Raw genomic sequence first — 18,719 nt, 5'->3', positions numbered from 1 at the left:
TGATTTATTGTGGTTGGATAGTAATTGCAAACACGTGTAGTCCCAGTGCTTGTGGGGCAGGGGCAGGGGCAGGGGCAGGGGCAGGGGCAGGGGCAGGGGCAGGGGCAGGGGCAGGGGCAGGGGCAGGGGCAGGGGCAGGGGCAGGGGCAGGGGCAGGGGCAGGGGCAGGGGCAGGGGCAGGGGCAGGGGCAGGGGCAGGGGCAGGGGCAGGGGCAGGGGCAGGGGCAGGGGCAGGGAGAGAGACAGAGGCAGATGCAGAGAGGCAGATTGATCTCAGTGAGTTTAAGGCCAGTTTGATCTACAGAGCGAGCTCCAGGACAACCATGTTACATAGAGAAACCCTGTGTCGAGAGAGAGAAACAGAGAGAGAGAGAGAGACAGAGAGAGAGAGAGAGACAGAGAGAGAGAGAGAGAGAGAGAGAGAGAGAGAAGGGATGAGACGTTGTGAGATTTTTGTATATAACTATAATGAGTTAACTTTTATTGTTAAACCAGATCTGCAGTTAAATGAAATCTACGCAGCTCATCCATAGCCTCACTTCCTCTAAGGTTTGGTTTGGTTTTTGTTGCCATCCCAGTGGGTGTGAGTTCTATATTTTAATATGCTTTACTTGGTGAACCATGAGGTTGTGCAGCTCTCTTAGGGAGCAGAGGTCACAGCTCCATCTGTGGCCAGGGTCTTGCCTTGCTTTGGGATCCAGGCTGCCCAGAGCTTCAGATCCTCCTGCCTCAGCTTCCTGAGGACTGCATCCGCTTCTTTCGTACTGTCCTTGCATGGTGGATGGGGTTTGTTTCTGTTTTGGTTATTGGACTATACTGGAATGATTTTTCCATGTGGTTCAATTTTGTTGTTTTGGATTGAAGTTTCTGTTGGCTTGTATTCTCATTCAGTTTCCCTTTTCTGGTCATGTGTTGACTTTGTCTTCTAATAACCATCCTGAAAATATTCTGTGGCTGCTTGACTGCTTGAAAACCTCACTATTTCCAGCATTCCAACTTCTTTCCAGAATAATATAAACTCTCAGGGACACTGTTCTTTCTGATCTCAGATGCTTTTGTCAAAACATATATATTTGTGTCACCATAAAAACTAGACATGTTAGTATAGGGCAGTATTTGTTTTTTACTGTATATTTTTATCATTCCTTCCATCTTTCTTTTATCCTGTACCTTTCTTCTCACCAGCTTCGTCTTCTTCAGGTTCTTTCTTGAGAGTTTCCTGGTTTTGGTTTCTGGGGTGTCTCTCAGCTGTCAATCATTTCCGATGGCCTTGTAAGCACACTGTCCAAGTATGCAGTTGCTGCTTTTATTGTCAGTGTTTAGAACATCTGCTAAGTCTTTTGTTTGCTGGACCTTAGTAGGTGGCTTAACTTACGCCATGGTTATCTTTGGTGATATACAGGCTTTTTTGTTTCCTTGTTTTTAATTGTGCATTTTATGTATCTGTAGATTCTTGTCATTTATCAGCCCTGAAAATGCCCTAGTCATTAGTGGTCTAAATACTGTCTTCCGCTTATTCTGTTATGCCTGTCCTCCAGCTTTGGTTAAATGAATGTTAGAACCTTCTTTTACTCTTACCATCTTTCCAACTCGTGTTCGATGTTTGCCTCCCTCAAGATGTAACTTCTCATTTAGTAATCTTCTGTTCTGTTGTATGGAATTTTCCTTTGAGATCTTACTCTTAATACTCTTACACTCTCTTTTTTTAAGACTTCTATTTCAGGGCTAGAGAGATGGCTCAGTAGTTAAGAGCACTGGCTGTTCTTTCAGAGGTCCTGAGTTCAATTCTTACCAACCATTTGTAATGGGATCGATCCAATGCTCTTTTCTGGTGTGTCTCAAGACAGCTACAGTGAACTCATATAAATAAAATAAATAAATCTTTAAAGAAAAAAATGAAAAAAAAAGTTCTATTTCTGCTTTCAAGTTCATGAGAATGTCTTCAATGCTATTATTCTGCTTTTATTTATTTCATCTTTCCTATTGTAACCAACAACAGATGGTTATTTCATACCTTATACTTGATGGAACCCAGCAAATCCCTTAGTGCACTAAATGAGTATGTAATCTTCTTTCTGATGTGCAGGTTGACTTTGGATTATTGGTTAATAACTCAAATGGGGTTTTGTCTGAGAAGATCTCAATTAACAAATACCCATAGATCCTGGCTATCTGGGAAGTGGATACAGATGTGGGAGGATTATTTTAGCTGATAAGTTCCAACCCAGTCCAGGCACCATAGTAAAACACTATTTCAATAAAAAAAAACAAGCAAACATAAATTCAGCCAAACATTGTGTCACATATTATAGTCTCAGCACTTGGGAAGCTGAGACAGGAGGATTACCACGTTTTATAAGTCATCCTGTGCTCTGTAGTGAGTTTTAGGCCAGTCTGTGCTATACAGTGAGACCTTGTCTCACCTCACCCTGACCTACCAATTCACTTGATAATTTTCCCTTGGAATCACAAGGTATAACTTCTCCAGACTACAGACCCAGGACTGTTTTTGTTTGTTTGTTTGTTTGTTTGTTTTTAGAGCTATCTGGAAAGCTAGTGTTAGTCTTGAGATTCACCAGAAAAACCAACTCCACCGGTTTGAGCCACATTGAAAGCAAGCTTTATTAAATATTAAATACTGACTAAGGGATAGACTTTGGTCAGGACTATTCCCTGGAATGTCCCAGCAGGAGTGGTCTTGAACCATGTGTTGCAGGGACTTACAGGGACAAACCTATAGGGTACAGCACTTTCCCATGAGGCTGTATTGGTTTTTAAGAACTACAACTCCCAGGTAAAGGAAGTTACCTGGTTCCTGGGCAGGTGAGACTTGCAGGTTAATGTTGGGATTACACTGGATATCTAGATGCCCAGCACTGTGGCTGGCATCTTAGTTGTCTCCAGAAGCTCCATCATTCTGCTGTGTCTGTTCTTCAAGGCTTCTGCCTTAAATTTCAGTGCAGTGGTCCTGCCATAGTCTCAGATTTAGTATTTGTACCAAAGACTAACCGTTGCATTATGACCACTTTAAAACACAATTTTCTAGATCTTATCTAAAGTTGTTGTATAGCAGAAATCTAATTAATCCAACTCCTGTCTTAGGAGTGCTCGAGTGATTAAAAAATAAATCAGCATATGTCATCTATCAATGATCTTAAGGAGTGTTTTCCACCTTAGACAGTAAATCACTTCTTTATTTCTCCTAGGGATGAGGACATGCCAGTTAGTGCTCCTTTGAAACTATACTCATCCACATCTCTGCTCATGTCGCATGCCCGCAGTCCACTCAGGTCTTTTCTTGCTAATACGTTGACAATTTAGTCCTTGGGAGCAGGACTCCCTGCTCTTGGAGTGTTTCACTAGCACAGACGGGTTCCTCAGCCCCAGTTTATTATGCTGTGCAATCTGTTTTCTGTCCAAGAGCCATTTTCTTTCTGTCCAAAATCCTAGACATATAAGATTCCATGGTGGCTCTGTCTACAGACACCTTTCTTCATACAGAGTGCAGTAAAGAAACAGTTTGCTTGTTTACATTAGAGGGGTCCTCTCTGTAAGCGCCACAACCCCAGTGTTTAACAGGTTTCTATTAGGGTGTAGAAGGCAAAAACGAAAGTTTGAATTTATGGGATGCTAATTTGTCTTGGGGTTTTTGCCTCTGGAATACTTCAAAATTAGGTGTCAAGTATGATTGCTGATTTCATCTTTCTTTCTCTTTCTTTCTTTCTTTCTTTCTTTCTTTCTTTCTTTCTTTCTTTCTTTCTTTCTTTTTGCAGAACACGCCCAATCATATATCTCTTTAGATGGTTCATAGTTTTGACAGATGTTTGACAGATTCGAGTGTATAATTAACAATGAAACTGGGCTGTAGAGCTTGTGGAGCGTGTCTCTAACCCACACGATCTTTATCCTTTGCAGGTTACAAGGATGGTATTTATAATGGCAGTATTAACCTTAGGAAGGCAGGCAGAGGTTATGATGTTAGGAAATGCTGACCTGCGTCTGGAGGCTCTCCAAAGACTGCTTGGTTTTGTTTTTTTTTTTTTCCTCTACAGAAAATAGAAAGTTAGAAAGTTCTTCAATTTTTCTGCATTTGGATTTCAACTTGGATTGGTAGTCCCTTCTGTCTTTGCTCGCTCTCATATTCTTGGTTTTGTTGTTGTTAATTAAGTTTTTGGCAGTAGTATGGGTGGTGGTGTTGGGTTTTGTTTTATAAGTGGTCCGGTAAGCTGAACATTCTAGAAACTCCACAAGGGTGCTGGGGAAGTGAGGCATAGGACTGAAGAAGCTGGCCAGGTGTAGCCACACTTCTCCAGGAAGCTCTGGCAAGCCCCTCGGGGCTTCCTGTCACTAGTGCATGCCCCTTGGCTTTGGAGAAAGAATGCAGTTGCCTGTGCTCTGGGTCTTTTGGCCTGGGCCATCTGATCATTGAGCAGCAGATACTGGTCCTCCGAGTCTCCTGTTCCTGCCCCTTTACCATAAACATACTCCTTTGAAGGTTGTGATTAGTATGAACCTCTAGTCTGATTAAGATGTTCTTATTCATTTGTAGAAATTCGGCAAAACCATTTCTAACATGGTTCACCTGAGTACAGTTAGTTTCTTACCATGAACCTGAGATTTTTGTAGCCTCATAATGTAACATTTCAGATGTTCATATCTGTTAGTATCTTCAAAACTGGAACTTGCTGGCTGTTGTTTGGAAGAGTGACTACAAATGGACCTTGGTCACCAGGCCGAGTCATTGGACCAGGCAGGGCAGCACTTTGCTCAGTGTGTTCTCTGGTTCCTAGGGCTCCAGTAATTTGCCTCTGCAGTGACATTGGTCATTCATCTCTCTTGCCTTGGCTTCCAACCATCAGCCATTTACTCACTGTCTTTCTGCCTCTTTGTCTGAGACAATACACTAAATATGGTTCTAAACAATGGTTTGAAAGGTTAAGATTCTTTGAAATACTTTTGACTAGTTTGTTGCCTGCTTGCCAGTTCGTTTTTTTAAAAATGCCCACAGGGCAGGTTTTATTGTCAGGTGCTAAGCAGTTGGAAGCATGAGACAGAGGAAGCCATGCCAACTTTATTGGTAGCCAGACTACCTTGGTGCATTTGAAGTTGTAATCAGCATGTATGGTTCTGGTTAACCACTTAGCTTTTCTCAGGTGTGCTTTTCCTACCTCGTAACTACTTTGATCTGTGTATATGGGCTCCCAAGCGGTTTGATTTTATGGCCACTTCAGTCTTCAGTCTCTCCCCCCCCACCCCCCGCTCTATTCATATGTGGTTAGATGTTCCTGTGTGTGCACATGTGTGTGCATGTAGAGGCCAGAGGTTGATCCTGGGTGTCTTTCTCAGACACTTTCTATCCTGCCTTTAGATAACATGATCTCTTGTTAGACCTGCAGTTCCTTGACTGTGGTAGACTGGCTGACCAGTGAAGTCCAGGATGTCACTGTCTTCCTTTCTCAGTCCTGTGATTTCAGGCCTTCTTCGTGGATTCTTCTGGACCAAGCTCAAATGCTCAGACTTGCCCAGCAAGTGCTTAACTGAGCTGTCACCCCACACCCTTTATATCCTTAAAAGTTACTCAGGACCCCAAAGATCTTTAGTAATACGAGTTATATTCAGCCCATCATGAATGCAGAATAATGGTGCCCAAAGATGTCCATGTTCTAACCCTGGAACCCCTGGAACCTGAAGTGTGTTTTTATATAACAGAAGCAACTGTAACGATAATGAAGATCTCAAGATGGGAAGATGTTTCTAAACACTCTCACCATATTTCTAAACATGGTGTTAGAGCATCAAATGAACTCACAGGAACTTCCTTGTAAGAGTGAGGTGGGACAGCTGGGGTCAGAGAAGGAGACACGAGATGGAAGCAGATGTCAAAGTACAGCACAGCCAAAGAGCTCTGCTCTGGAGGGTTCTCGTCACATGCTTTGGAGAAGAGCCCAACCTTGCCACGCATTGTAAGATGTGCTGTAGACCTAACCTCTGGAACTCTGAGAGGATATCTGTCCAGTGCTTTAAAGCCATCACGGCTGTACTCACTTGCTACAGCCGCAGGTGGAAGCTGATGGATTCATTTAACACTCATAAACCCATTGTAGATGAGCGTCTTTCCCTCTTCCTTCTCCTCCTCTTCCTTCTCTTCTTCTTTCTCCGCTTCCTCCTCTTCCTCTTCTTCCTCCTTCTTTTTCTCTTCCTCTTCTTCTTCTAAAAGGTACTAGAGACCAAATCCAGGGTCTTGTGTGCACTAACCAGGTACAGGATCACAAACTACATCTCCAGCCCATGAATCAGTTTTCATGAAATACTGTCCATCAGTTAATGAGGTTATTGCTGTTCATATTTTTGTAAGTGTTTTTTTTCTATCAGCTTACAATCTGGCTGCCTTTTCTTGTTTTCTTTGCTCTTAGTATGTGACAGTGCCATGTATCATGCCTCCTCCAAGAACTCCATGCTTGTTGCTTATTGTGAAATAGTTTTGCGCCACGTGGGCTAGATAGTAGGGTTTGGGGAACTGAAGGGATCCATACAACCATGGGGCTGGTACTCAGTCTACCTCATTGTTAGGAACTTACCTGCAAGACTGGGAACTGTATTTCTTTTTTCCTGAGCGTTAGTTATAAAACTAGAGGCTTTGCTTATTAAGGAAGAATGACTTTAGGATGAATGTCAGCTGAAAACCATCCACTCAGATATTTTCTCTCAAAGTAAATAGCCAGGATTGGCTATGATACTATAGGTCTTCAACCCCGTCAGAAATGCAGAATGACTGAGTTAACTGAAATTATGGGAAGCACTAAGCATAGCTTCTAAAACTTAGCCAATTTATAGAGACCGCTGAACACCTGGAAAGCCCCTTTACTACCAAATGTTGGAGCATCAAATCTTCAGCCTTCTGGCCCAGGATCATCTGACAGACCTTAGTGATGCAGAATTATTAAGGGCTGATTACTCTGTCTAGGCAGATATAATCAGTCGACTATTCTGCAAGTGTGTCCTTTTCTGTACAGTAATTTGTCTGTAGATGGAGAGAGGCAATTCTTGCCTAGTGGCTGTCACTGCACAACTGGAGTAACTCCAAGGATGCTCAATTTCTTCTTAGAATCCATGACAGGAAGCTGTGGGGAGCAGACAGGTTTCTAATCAAAATGAACATTAATATATAAATATTTGTAATGTCAATTCTATGGACTTCTGACGTTTTGAAAACCAACTATCCATGTAAGGTAACCTGGACTGTTGTCTGTTAACTCCTCTCAGCTATTTCTAAATAAAATATGGAAAACACCTTAACAATAAACTCAAAGCCATCAATTTGCTATAGTCCCTTAACTCATAGGCTAACTGTCCCAAATCAGTTAAAAAAGTTAAAGAAGGACTGGGTCTAAGCCTTGTATTCCTAAATGTGTTAACAGGCACAATGCCCATGAGAGTATCAATATTCATCTCACTTTTATATCAATAAGAAGCTCGTACCACTGAAAACTGTAAGCTAAGAAAAAAGCCAGGTTCAAAACTAAGTGTTTTAGTTAGGAGAGATGACAGAGGTTCTGGTTAGTCAACAAAATGATGGACTGGGTATTAGGAGTATCTTGTACCTCACTGGTACAATTAGGAATAACTATGCTCTAATTGCATTTTGAGAGAAAAGTTTTATTTTAACAGGAAAGGTGAAGCTAGGTGATGAGAGAGAAAGAGGGGGGGGGGCATGGAGGCAGATGTTCACATGTCTCCACCAGTCAAAGATAGTTGATATATCTAGGTTGGGTATTGGGTTACACTTCTGATTGAGCATTACCAAACTTATAAAGCCTTTGATTAACATTTTTTAAAAATGTATAAAAGCAAAAAGGAAAAAGGGGGCATGGGATAGGGGTTTTCTAGGGAGGGGAAATGGGGAAAGGGGATGGCATCTGAAATGTAAATAAAAAAATAAAATAAAATCTGGAGCATATAAATAAATAAATAAATAAATTTTAAAAAAGGAAGAGTGATTTAACAAGGAGCTTGGAGCAAACACATTTTGATACAGATACAGGCAGACAACTTTATCTGGATTTTTCTGTTTGAAATATTCGAATCCAGGTAGTTTATAAGGGATTTAAGTGAGTTGGGCTCATAGATCTAGAGTCTAAGAAGTCTGAACGCATGGGCCAGCATCTGGTGAGGTGCTTCTTGCTGCATCATAACATAAAAGGAGCACCTTACATAACGAGAGAGCCAGTATGGGAGCCTGGCCACCCATGTTTTCATGGGAGTAACACCTTCCTGGTCTCCTCAAATCCTAACAATTTCACAAATGCCTCACCTCCAAATGTAATCAGTAAAAATGGGAATTCGGAGCTTATTCCCAACACATGTGCTTTTGAGAGGGCATGTTCGCACTGCGGCAATAGTCAGTCATCAAAGTGTTAGTTTCCCTTCTTCTTGTCCCAGGATGGGCTAGGAAAAGCGCACATGTTTGCTTAGACTGCATCATTCAGAAATAGCTAAAATAATACACAATAACACAGAGGCAGAGGCATAATTGCAAGGGAGTGCATTTTTGGCATTTGTAGATAAACTGCACAAAATATCTTTTGTCTGCTCCACACAGGCAGCTTTTGATAAATTGTTTGGCCCTTTTGAAGTTAACAATAAGCTTCCTTTTCTTGGGAAGAGGAAAGTTGAAATGAGTTTTAAGCCTTAGCTTTGATTCCTAGTTATTTTTTATGGCTTTGAAAATCCAAGGAGCGTGACCTTTCTCCTGGGGTCATCTGAAGTGGTTCCTGCTGTTCCTTGTACCCTTTCTGGAACTTCAGAATCACCGGGTCCAGTTTCTGTGATAAAATGCCTTCTACTTTGAAAGGTGTATAGGTAGTGCAACAACTTGTATTTAAAGGGCTTGATTTTGAGCTCATTGTAAAGCTTAGTAAAGATTTCACAATGGATATGTGTGTATTTAGTGTGTTTGTAGAATTGTAATTAAATCAGTAATTGTAACACCTTGTGGGGACTGGGAACTTGGGAGGTATTCAGTATTCTGTATATGACTGTGAGCTGTTCTTTCAGCCTGTGGCTTGGAGAAGCCCATGTGTTACTTACACTTTATATTTTCTGTTCCTGTCTGCATCGATTTGCAAGGGCAATTTTGGGGGTGGCAGAGAGGGCAACTTTGGAGACTGGAGTCCTTGTGGGGTAGAGAGGTCCTCGTTTGGGAACCCCAACTGGGGTGACCTTTGCAACCTGGAGTTGGGGGATGCTGCTACTCACTTTGAAGACCTTTTCCAGAGGCCCACAACTGTCTGCCCTTGCTAGTTTGTTTCTCTTACTACACAGTGTGTAACTAGGAAGCAGGCTCTTTTCTAATTAAGCCTCAGTTATGAGAGAGGGGGGAGAGAGAGAGAGAGAGAGAGAGAGAGAGAGAGAGAGAGAGAGAGAGAGAGAGAGAGAGAGAGAGAGAGAGAGAGAGAGAGAGAAGGGGAGGAGGGGAGGGAAAAGAGAGGAGAGGAGAGGAGAGGAGAGGAGAGGAGAGGAGAGGAGAGGAGAGGAGAGGAGAGGAGAGGAGAAGAAGTCAGCAAAGCTTGACCTTGTGGGGTTTTATGTCTGAGGAACTCCTCAGTGTTTTTAGTGAACAGTACCACAGTGGTGACACTTATTACCATATATAGTCCTGAGAAGCTGATGGGTGTGCCTGTTGCATATATTCTGGGTCATTGCTTCAGAGTTTCCTGGGATAGCTGTCATTGAGCTTAGCTGGATAGGACAAAGTGTGATGGTAGGCTAAGGTACCCTTTCCTCTCTTCTCTAGATGTTCATTCATCACTCCTAGATACTGTGGGTTGGTAAAGGTCAAAATGGCCCATTGCTTGTTAAGAGGCAGTCCTCTGAAAAACCATGGGATGGATCACATCAGTGCTTCGTGGTGTTCAGAATCATCAGTGTTGGGACTTATTATATACCTTATTATATACAACATCATTTTGACTTGGGAGTTTTTCCACTGATGAATCATTAAGTATTAAATGGTTTTAATGGGCAGAAGCAAACCATAATGCAGGGTTGAGAGCTGAGTCTAAGTTTCCTATCGGTTCCTTGGCCCGAGAGCTTACTCACAGTTGGCTCAGGAGAAATCAGATGAGAGGCAGCCTCACAGGCTGCCAAATCCAGGTCAGTGCCTTGACCTCGAGGGCTCCTGGCTGTGCGTACATGGGGGTGATTTGGAAGTTTGATGTGACAGTAGAAGGGTCTCTCTGAAAAGACACTGACTAGCTGTTTTTCACCAGGGTCCTGCTGCCCTTCTAGAGGATGCCCTGAGTCCCCCCAGAGCAGCTGCTGCAGATTCTTGATGCTTCCTGAGTGCCGCATCTCTGCCAGCCTAGCTCTTGGCAGATGCCCTTAGAAGTGAAGTCATAAGGCATGGCTTGTGCTGTTCCTCCAGCCTACCGTCACACTAGCAGGGTAGGATCCGCCTTTACCCCAGCAGTGCTTAGCTGCCCCTGAGCCTCAGGCACGTGTGGGCCTGTCTTGGTTTCTAGTCCTCGTCTCCTTTGCTCTGTCCTTGTCCTCTCTCAGACACATGGGCATCTTCCGGCTAATATTTGCTTGCTTTAGGATATATTTCTTAAACTAGACTTCCTGTATCACATCTTTGATAGATTTATTTCCAGTTAAGACCCATCTGTGTGTCAGTCTACTCCCGGAAAATCCTGCTGGTAATAATGTAACCCGATAGCTACTCTTCACTCGCAAAGGACACTCTTTGACTCACCTACTATGTGCCTGGGAACTTGGGGTACAGACCTCAGGAGGTAAAGCGATGGATCATATAACTGGGACTGTTGGTGTTGAATGGAGAGGGAGCACAAGATATGGTTACAAATATCAGTAGAGATTAGTAACAGAAGTATGTGTTGGTTAAGAGTAAGGAACAATTCTGCCTGTAAGTACTGGTTCCACAAATAAGAAAGGGCCATGCTGGACATTAATTAAAAGCCAGTGGTAGGTTCCTGTGTCCGGTATTTCTGATAACATCTGAAACAAGGAGCTGTAATGGTGGATGGGCCCATGGGGGAAGTTGGTCATAAAGAACTGTTTTGGTGTAGGAGTGTTGCTGAGGTAACATTACTTGGAGAATGGATTATTCTGTGTGTCTTTTGAATCAGGCTTTGGTCAGAGGAGATGAGTGACCTTCAGTGACACTCTTAGCCCTTGAGATCTTTGGTAGATTTTCCTATTTTGAGAGCATCTTGGCTATGTGCCTAATACTTAGTGGTTCTCAGACTTGGCTGTCCTGTTCCTGTGGAGGGCCTCGAACACTGAGCCTGAAAACAGCATTTGCTTACAAGGGCCTTCCTCTCAGTCTTAACAAGACTGTGTGTGTGACCTGTCACCATGGATAGCACATGCCAGCTTTGTGTATACGTGTGAGTCTGCTTGGACTTCCTTTAAAGGCAATGACCATTGTCTGCTGAGAGCATTAAGACCTGTATATGGAACGCCGTTTGCACGTAGCAGCTGAGGAGGAGATAGCTGTCTTGTTTTTAAAGTCAGGATCAAGGCGTTGTAGTTAAGTCTAGCCTAGAGCATCCTACGTAGCCCTGGCTGGCCTTGAGATACCCCTGTTTCTGTGTTCTGAGAGTTGGGATTATAAGCGAGAGTCACAACACCCTGCATAGCAATTGGGGTTCTGTTTTTGCCCTTAAAAAGATGTATTCGTTTTATTATTTTATGAGTGTTTGCCTGCAGGTATATCCATGTACCATGTGTGTATCTGGTGGTCACAGACTCAGAAGAGGGTACCACATCCTGGAGTTACCGATAGTTATGAGCCACCATATGGGTAATAGGAATTGAACTTGGCTCCTCTGGAAAAGCAATCATTACTCATGACCGCTGAGCCATCTCTCCAGCCCAGTAATTGCCTTTTAAAAATTTGGTTGAGAGAAGACTTTAGGGTAAAAGAAAATCATGATTGGCCAAGGGAATTCTTTGAGGGAAGAATCTTTTTTGTATAAAATGTGCTTTGATGCATCAGATTTGTGTCCTGAGTGTTAGTGTGGTTATGTAAGTCTGTACTTACAAAGTTTTATAGATCTATATACAAATAATAGGAAAAACCAGTGAGTAGTAGAATCTGAAGAAGCTTGCAATTTACTGATTATTATTATATTTTTAACCATTGTTTTGCAGAGCTAGGTGAAGAATATATTAGAACTCCAATTTTTGCAAGTTCTATCTAAATCTAGAATTATTTTAAAATAAAAAAGTTTAAAGAAACACAATGCACCCATTGCAATGACCCAAAAGTCAGTAAAACTGTACAAAAATGGTTAGTACCAAGTCCTGGACAAGTTGCTGAGGAGCTAGAACTCTTGGACACGTTGCTGATGGAAATGTTAACTGATGCAGCTCATTCAAAAAGAGGCAGGTAATTTCTTATAATATCAGCTGTCATTTCTGCACCTGGATGTGTATCCAGGAGAGATGTAAGTCTGCTGTCACAGAAGCCTCCAGGCTTATGCTCATAACAGCCTTTTGTAAAACTGTAAAGCACATCAGGTATCTTCCTGTTAGTGGATGATAAAGGAGCTGGTCGTTTCCATGGAAGGTTCCTCACTAGTGGGTTGCTGCTCACCAGCCGTAAAGAACAACGTAATCCTGTGGATGAATGTCAGATTCGTTACATGGAAGCCAAGCTTACAAGGATGGGACGAGCAAGATACCATTGAGGAACATTCCAGAAAAGGTGAAATATAGAGTTAGAAATCAGACCATTTTATCCAGGAACAGATGACAGGGAGAGAAGATGGAGGGCAAATGGTATGGAGAAATCTAAGATGAGTGATCCCTCTCCCTCTCCCTCTCCCCTCTCCCCTCTCCCTCTCCCTCTCCCTCTCCCCCTCCCCCTCCCCCTCCCCCTCCCCCCTCCCCTCCCCCTCCCCCTCCCCCTCCCCCTCCCCCTCCCCCTCCCCCTCCCCTTCCCCTTCTCCCTCTGGCCTATGATGATCACAGTGTGTTGGTCAGAGCTGACAGCTGAGCATGAAGATGGGTTACTGTATGCAGTTGAGACCTCATTAAATTGGACTTTCCTGTGGAGACACTACCTCCATCACCAGTAGACATAAGGATGCACTTTGACTTCACAGGCTGTGGAAGTTCAGTGTATTCCCTCTTGCCTGTGGTTGGATAAGAACTGGAATATCTTTAGTTATAACGTGCTGCTTTGTTAGGATGTAAAGTGTTAGCTCCATCAGGACTTTGGCCTCTAAACTGTCACGGTAGAGGTGGGTGCCGTCATAGTCCCTGCTAACACACAGTGCTCCTGGGTCAGTGTAACAGGTGACGGGCCTCATTTTAGTGGCTCAGGCTTAATGAGAACATTTAGTCAAATTTCATTCACCCTCTTCCGCTTTGCCTTTGGTAGAGTTATAGTGCAGTCAGAATTTGAGATCATTTTAATCCTTAGCTGTAAGAACTATGGCGAGGTTTCCAACCTCCTCCCCATAATAGATTCTAAAATGTAATGTGTGTGTATACATATTATATAATGTAATATATGTAATTTTATATATAATGTGTATATAAATGCCATATATGTGTGTATGTGCATATATAGCTATATCTGTATTCTTTCTCCAGTAGGAGGCTTGTGGTTGATTTAAACACAGAAATTATTAGATTGGTTTGACTTTATTTCTGTCCAGTAGGCAGCTCAGTTGAGTAAACAATTGCTGATCATTAACCAAGGGCTTGCGCACGTGCCTGTCATGAGTCATTGTTGGGGTCACACAGGAGAAAGGGAAGTCACCATCTGCTAAGATGGACCAGACCAGGGAAGGGCAGCTTGAAATCAACGTGGAGAGCACAGAGGAGTCAGCATCCTGTAGGGCTGTGCCTTGATGTGTAGGTATGGTTTTATTTTTCCCTTAAAAACAAATACCTCTCAAACCTCAAGGATCCACTGACTGTCATTTTAAGTAGACTGTTCTCTCATCAGCACCTTTGGGTGTCGGAGGTGATTGTGTGTCTGTTGAATGGCCGGGGCTAACGACAGATGACCTTCAGCAGTCACCCTGAGTAGTTGTCCCTGAGTAGGTTTATCAAGGGTCTTGAGTAGGCTTCATGGCTGTGGCAGGTTGCGTTGGAACTCATGATAACTGAGCTCCAGGTCAGAAGAGAGCTTCTTCCTCGTGTTGGCACACCATCCTGCAGTGTGCTACGCTGGCCTGAAGCTCCTGCGTGTGGCATGAGGCCAATAAAGATGATGTCTCTCTCTGTAAGAGTCTCCTGTGACCAACTTATTCAGTTGGTGGCATAGTCTGGCCTGCACCAGTGATGGCTAGTCTTGTAGCAGTGTGAGTTGTTAATTGACTGGTTTGGAGACTGGATGAAGTAGTAAAATTTCGCTTCTCATATACATCAGGCTTAAGGTAGAGACTCTCAGCATCTGGATGCTGCTGTTTCATGTGCTGGGGTATATATTAGCTGGTTTTGTGTCAATGTGACACAAGCTAGAGTACTAGAGGGAGTTTTCTCAGTTGAGAAAATGCCTCCATGAGGTCCAGCTATAAGGCATTTTCCCAATTACTGATCAATGGGAGAGGGCCCAGCCCATGGTGGGCTGGTGGTCTTGGGTAAGCAGGCTGAGTAAGCCATGTGAAGTAAGCTAGTAAGCTTACTCGTGACCACTGCATCAGCTCCTGCGTCCAGGTTCCTGCCCTGTTTGAGTCCCTGGCCTGACTTCCATTGGCGATGAACAGCAATGTGGAAGTATAAGTCAAATAAACCCTTCCCTCCCCAACTTGCTTTTTTGGTCATGGTGTTTTCACTGCAGCAAGAGCAACCCTGACTAATACAGGGTGCATCTCACGAATCAGGCCTCTTCCCACCTCTCTGCTCTTGCACAGAAATGTGATCGTGTATTTTCTTAAAATGTGGTTTTAGTGATGTAGATTTGGTTTGATAAGGAGATCCCAGCCGCTGCTTTCTAGCCTGCTCGGTAGCCCGCTCTGCCTGCTGCTCGAGGTCTAGGGCTCTGGTGTTGTGGGCTTTGTTGCTCAGTAGAGCTGCACAGAAATGCAGAGACAAGAAGCTTGTAGAACTCAGATCAGCAGCAAATGCAAGGCAAACGAAGGACCCAGCCCTTCTGTTCTGCTTGTATCAGCTCAGGCAGGGCTTTCGGATGTTTATAACATTGTAGGAACTTACGAAAGCATGACCTGAGGTATTCTTTGTATTTTAGAGACCTCCTGTGAGTGGTGGGTCCATCGTTAGAAGGATGGATGAGCTCATGGAGATGGAGTCCAGCCCTAGCTACCAATGCGTTGTGTCATCTCGTGCTAGTTGTTCTTTCCTCTGAACCTATAAGCGGGGCAGCTGAGTAATCCATACCTGCTGTTAGAACTGTGGGGACCGTTGCATTTGGCACTAGATCACAGGGTCTGGATGGACAGGCCTTTGAGGAGCTTTGGGGTTTTACAGTACTTCCTGTGTGGCAGCACTTACTCATGCGAGCTGGCTTGGGTCTGTGGTTGACCTGTGTGATCTTAGGTGGTCACCACTTTGTTTCAATGTTTTCCTCTTTACAATATAGTTGGGTAAGGTGAACGGAGACACCGAGCAGACATACTCTTCCCCCGCTCAGTTTGTGCCTTCATGTTTATTTTCCACATGGCTTTCACAGAGTTCCTAACATCTGTTGTGAAGAAGGAAATCTGTGGTGTATCCAACACAGTGGAGAGGCTAGCTCCAGGTTGTCCTGGAGAGAGCACACAGAAGTACCTATCTGGAACGCTTTAGTGTATACTGGCCTTTGCTAGTTCTGAGATACTGGTGACACAAAAGAAGCGAGTCCAAACAGTGACCTTTGCCCTATGGATGTTAGTTTCTAGAGGCAGACATCTGCTACATTTCAGAACTGATGATTTTATTACGCTTGTGGCTCCTGTTAGAGAGTACCATGTGTAATAGACTTAATATGTAGGGGCCACATGAGACCTGGAGGTCAGAAAAGTCCCTCTGGGTTATAGCCTTCTGCTGGAGATCTACACAAAGAGAGGGTGGGTGTCCAAGGCCAGCAAAAGGGAGGAGACAGGGGAAGGATTCCTAGCCCCTGGACAGAGCCATAAATGAGGCTGGAAAGGTTTGGAGGTCTGTGCTTAGGGTGGGGTGGAGGGAACTATGTATGGGGGGGGGGGGTGTTTCTCCCATAGGTGTGCCTGCTCTGTGTTTCCCTGATGTCATTGTTCAGGTGATCTATAGTAGGGACCTTCCCTAGCTGCACCTCTTTTTGCAGCATTTATTGCAGCCTGACAACCTTGGGTTACAAGAAAGGAGTCAATGGCACAGGGTCTCTGCCCATCCCTGCTGTATACAGAGGCCTCAGCAAGGCATTGGGTGACTCATCCCTACTGTATGCATAGAGGCCTAGGCAAGTGCTTGGATCAATCATGATTTTACTTTTTGTTTCCTTTTGAAACTCAAATGAGTTTCTAGCTAACCTGAGAGGGTTGGGGTTACTGATCCTGCGACAGATTACGCCTTTCATTTTAGCTAAAAATAACCTAATTTGAAACAAAACAAAACTTAATACTTGTAAAATAGAAGATTCCACTGGGCAGAAACTGCGCACAGCTCCCTTAAACAGCCCCCCTTCCACCCAGTTTAGCTCCTCTGTGCACTGTGGAGTATGGCTTGCTTCCCATCCTCATCTCCAAATGCCTTTGCCACTCATTAGCAGTTATGAGCAAGCTAGGCGGCCCTGGATGGCGGATGTTCCAAGTGTGGACCACGGTTCCCATTGGATGTTTTCTGCCATGGCCGTCGCAAAGTCAAAGGCTCACAGGGGAGCCATCTGGATTCAGGCTTCACCTGTACTCTCTCTTTTTGTTGTTGTTGTTCTTCACAAATTGATATAAATACCTAGCCTCCACTTCCTCTTTTGAACGACTGAACCAGACTTTAAAGAAAACAGGAATCTAGCCTTGCATCTCACAGATTTGGGGGCTAAATTATAACACACTCTAGTTCTGCTAAAACTAGTTGTTTGTATGGGATGAACCTCTGGCCTTTTGATTGGCTCTTTTTTACCTCCCAGGGACAGGTCTGGAGACCAAAGATGTCTGAAGACAATATGCATACAAGCAGCCTGGGTCTCAGCATGCAGGTAGTGATTTTAAAAAGCTAATGCAGAACTATTTCTCTGCTGGCACTTTTTACAAGATGGGCAGCATCTGAGCTTGCCAGTGAGGCTGCGTGTGTAATGGTCACAGCACACTGTCGGAGTTAGGCATCTATTCAGTTCTGGTTTCTGTCTGTATTCTCTAGCTGTCCACTGTTGCACAACTTACCAACCTTCCTTTAAAGTGACTGTTGTCAAAATGGTAGTAATTGTATAAGAAGACCATTATTTGCTATGGTTCCCATTTATTATAGTGTACGTAATTGATGCTCTAGACTGAGCATGATTGTCTACTCGTGTTCCCCAGACTTGCCTGAGCTCATATAGTTCCTCAGATGCTTGTTAAAAGCAAAGGTTCTCAGGCACCACCCAGATACCCAGGCTTGCTTACTTGCTTACTCAGATCCCCATGGGAGAAGCCTGGTGGAGCCCCACTACACACCCTGGTTTCAGGTATTTTGCATGAGTGTGAGTCTGTATTTGGTACTGTGTTCCAGTTTTCACCAGAGGAAACATGGCCTCTGTTCATACACACCTTGGCTCAGACTCTTTCTCCCACTCCAGGGACAATTCTAGCTACAAAGAAGCGTGGTGTCATGTATGTGACTTGGCTAGCCTGGCATTCTTTCTCTCTCTTGGTGAAATATCCTGATAACCTGCCCAGTGTACATCTATGAATCAATGAGATGAGGCTGCCCACAGAGTGCTCCAAGGCCTCAGTCCCTCCAGATGTGGGTGGGATGGTAACAGGAAGTGCCATGGAATGCTCTTACCTTTCCTTTCTCGATGGAGAGCAGGCTGCAGGCTCTGCTCTTTTCAGCTGAGACCTGGGAACCAGACTCCTTGTCTTACTCCAGGGCACATAGATTAGTGTGTTCTGAGCCAGCTGTTCTGGAAAAACAGCATTTGGCTGTTTTCACACAAGCCTGCAATTTTTTTTCTCTCTAGCCCAGTTACTTCCTTGTTATCGACAAAGAAAGGCAATTTTACTCACAGGCCTGCGGTCTTGGGAGACATTACAAATGGGGTACCCAGCTTGGGGTTCTCATTTTAGCCAGGGAGTACTCTGCATGCTTATGGAGATGGGGTGATTTTGCCTCCACCTTATTCTGTGAGGATTTAAAGTGCTTGATCTTGATGCTTCTGTCCCCCCACTCTCTAAGGTCATGGTTTTCCATTAATAGAACTTGACCACAGTTTGGATTTGGCTTAACCTTACCTTTCTGTTCTCATTATCTTCATGTCATAAGGGAAGTTGATGAGTGTTGAGAATCTCATTTGAGTGTCAGGTTCATTTTCTGACCTGTGAACAATTCAATCCAGGTTTACAGCGATTGTTATAACGGAGGAATTTGTGTCTTCTGTGGTGCTGTCTGCCCCTTAGAAAAAGCCTGTGAACCACACTTGACATCTGGAGACTGAAAGAGAAAGTGGTTTTGCCCTAGCCCCATAGCATTCTTGGTGAAAATGTTGACCCTCATAGTTGAACATAGAGAATTTTAAAAATATCATCTCAGGGATGAACAGCTGACTAGGGACGTGGGTAGGGACTTAT

The 18,719-nt window shown here is 43.8% G+C and overlaps 1 protein-coding gene across 17 annotated transcripts in view; it reads left to right on the top strand.

Moving 5' to 3' along the window:
- Sgms1 (sphingomyelin synthase 1) overlaps positions 1-18,719 on the top strand; it is a 247,928-nt gene that overhangs the window by 98,263 nt on the left and 130,946 nt on the right. For 2 of the 17 annotated variants that reach the window (XM_076919111.1, XM_076919106.1), the window contains exon 1: positions 13,874-13,891. The exons of 12 other annotated variants lie outside the window; for them this stretch is intronic. The gene's annotated coding sequence lies outside the window, so the exon portion shown is untranslated. Of the gene's footprint in view, positions 1-13,851; positions 13,892-18,719 lie in introns of those variants that run through there. 3 more of the 17 variants (XM_076919135.1, XM_076919142.1, XM_076919129.1) reach the window with 3 other exon arrangements.

This window comes from Arvicanthis niloticus, chromosome 1, assembly GCF_011762505.2.
Source record: "Arvicanthis niloticus isolate mArvNil1 chromosome 1, mArvNil1.pat.X, whole genome shotgun sequence".
In the NCBI taxonomy this organism is placed as follows: domain Eukaryota; kingdom Metazoa; phylum Chordata; class Mammalia; order Rodentia; family Muridae; genus Arvicanthis; species Arvicanthis niloticus.
This window is presented reverse-complemented; position numbering and strand designations above follow the sequence as displayed.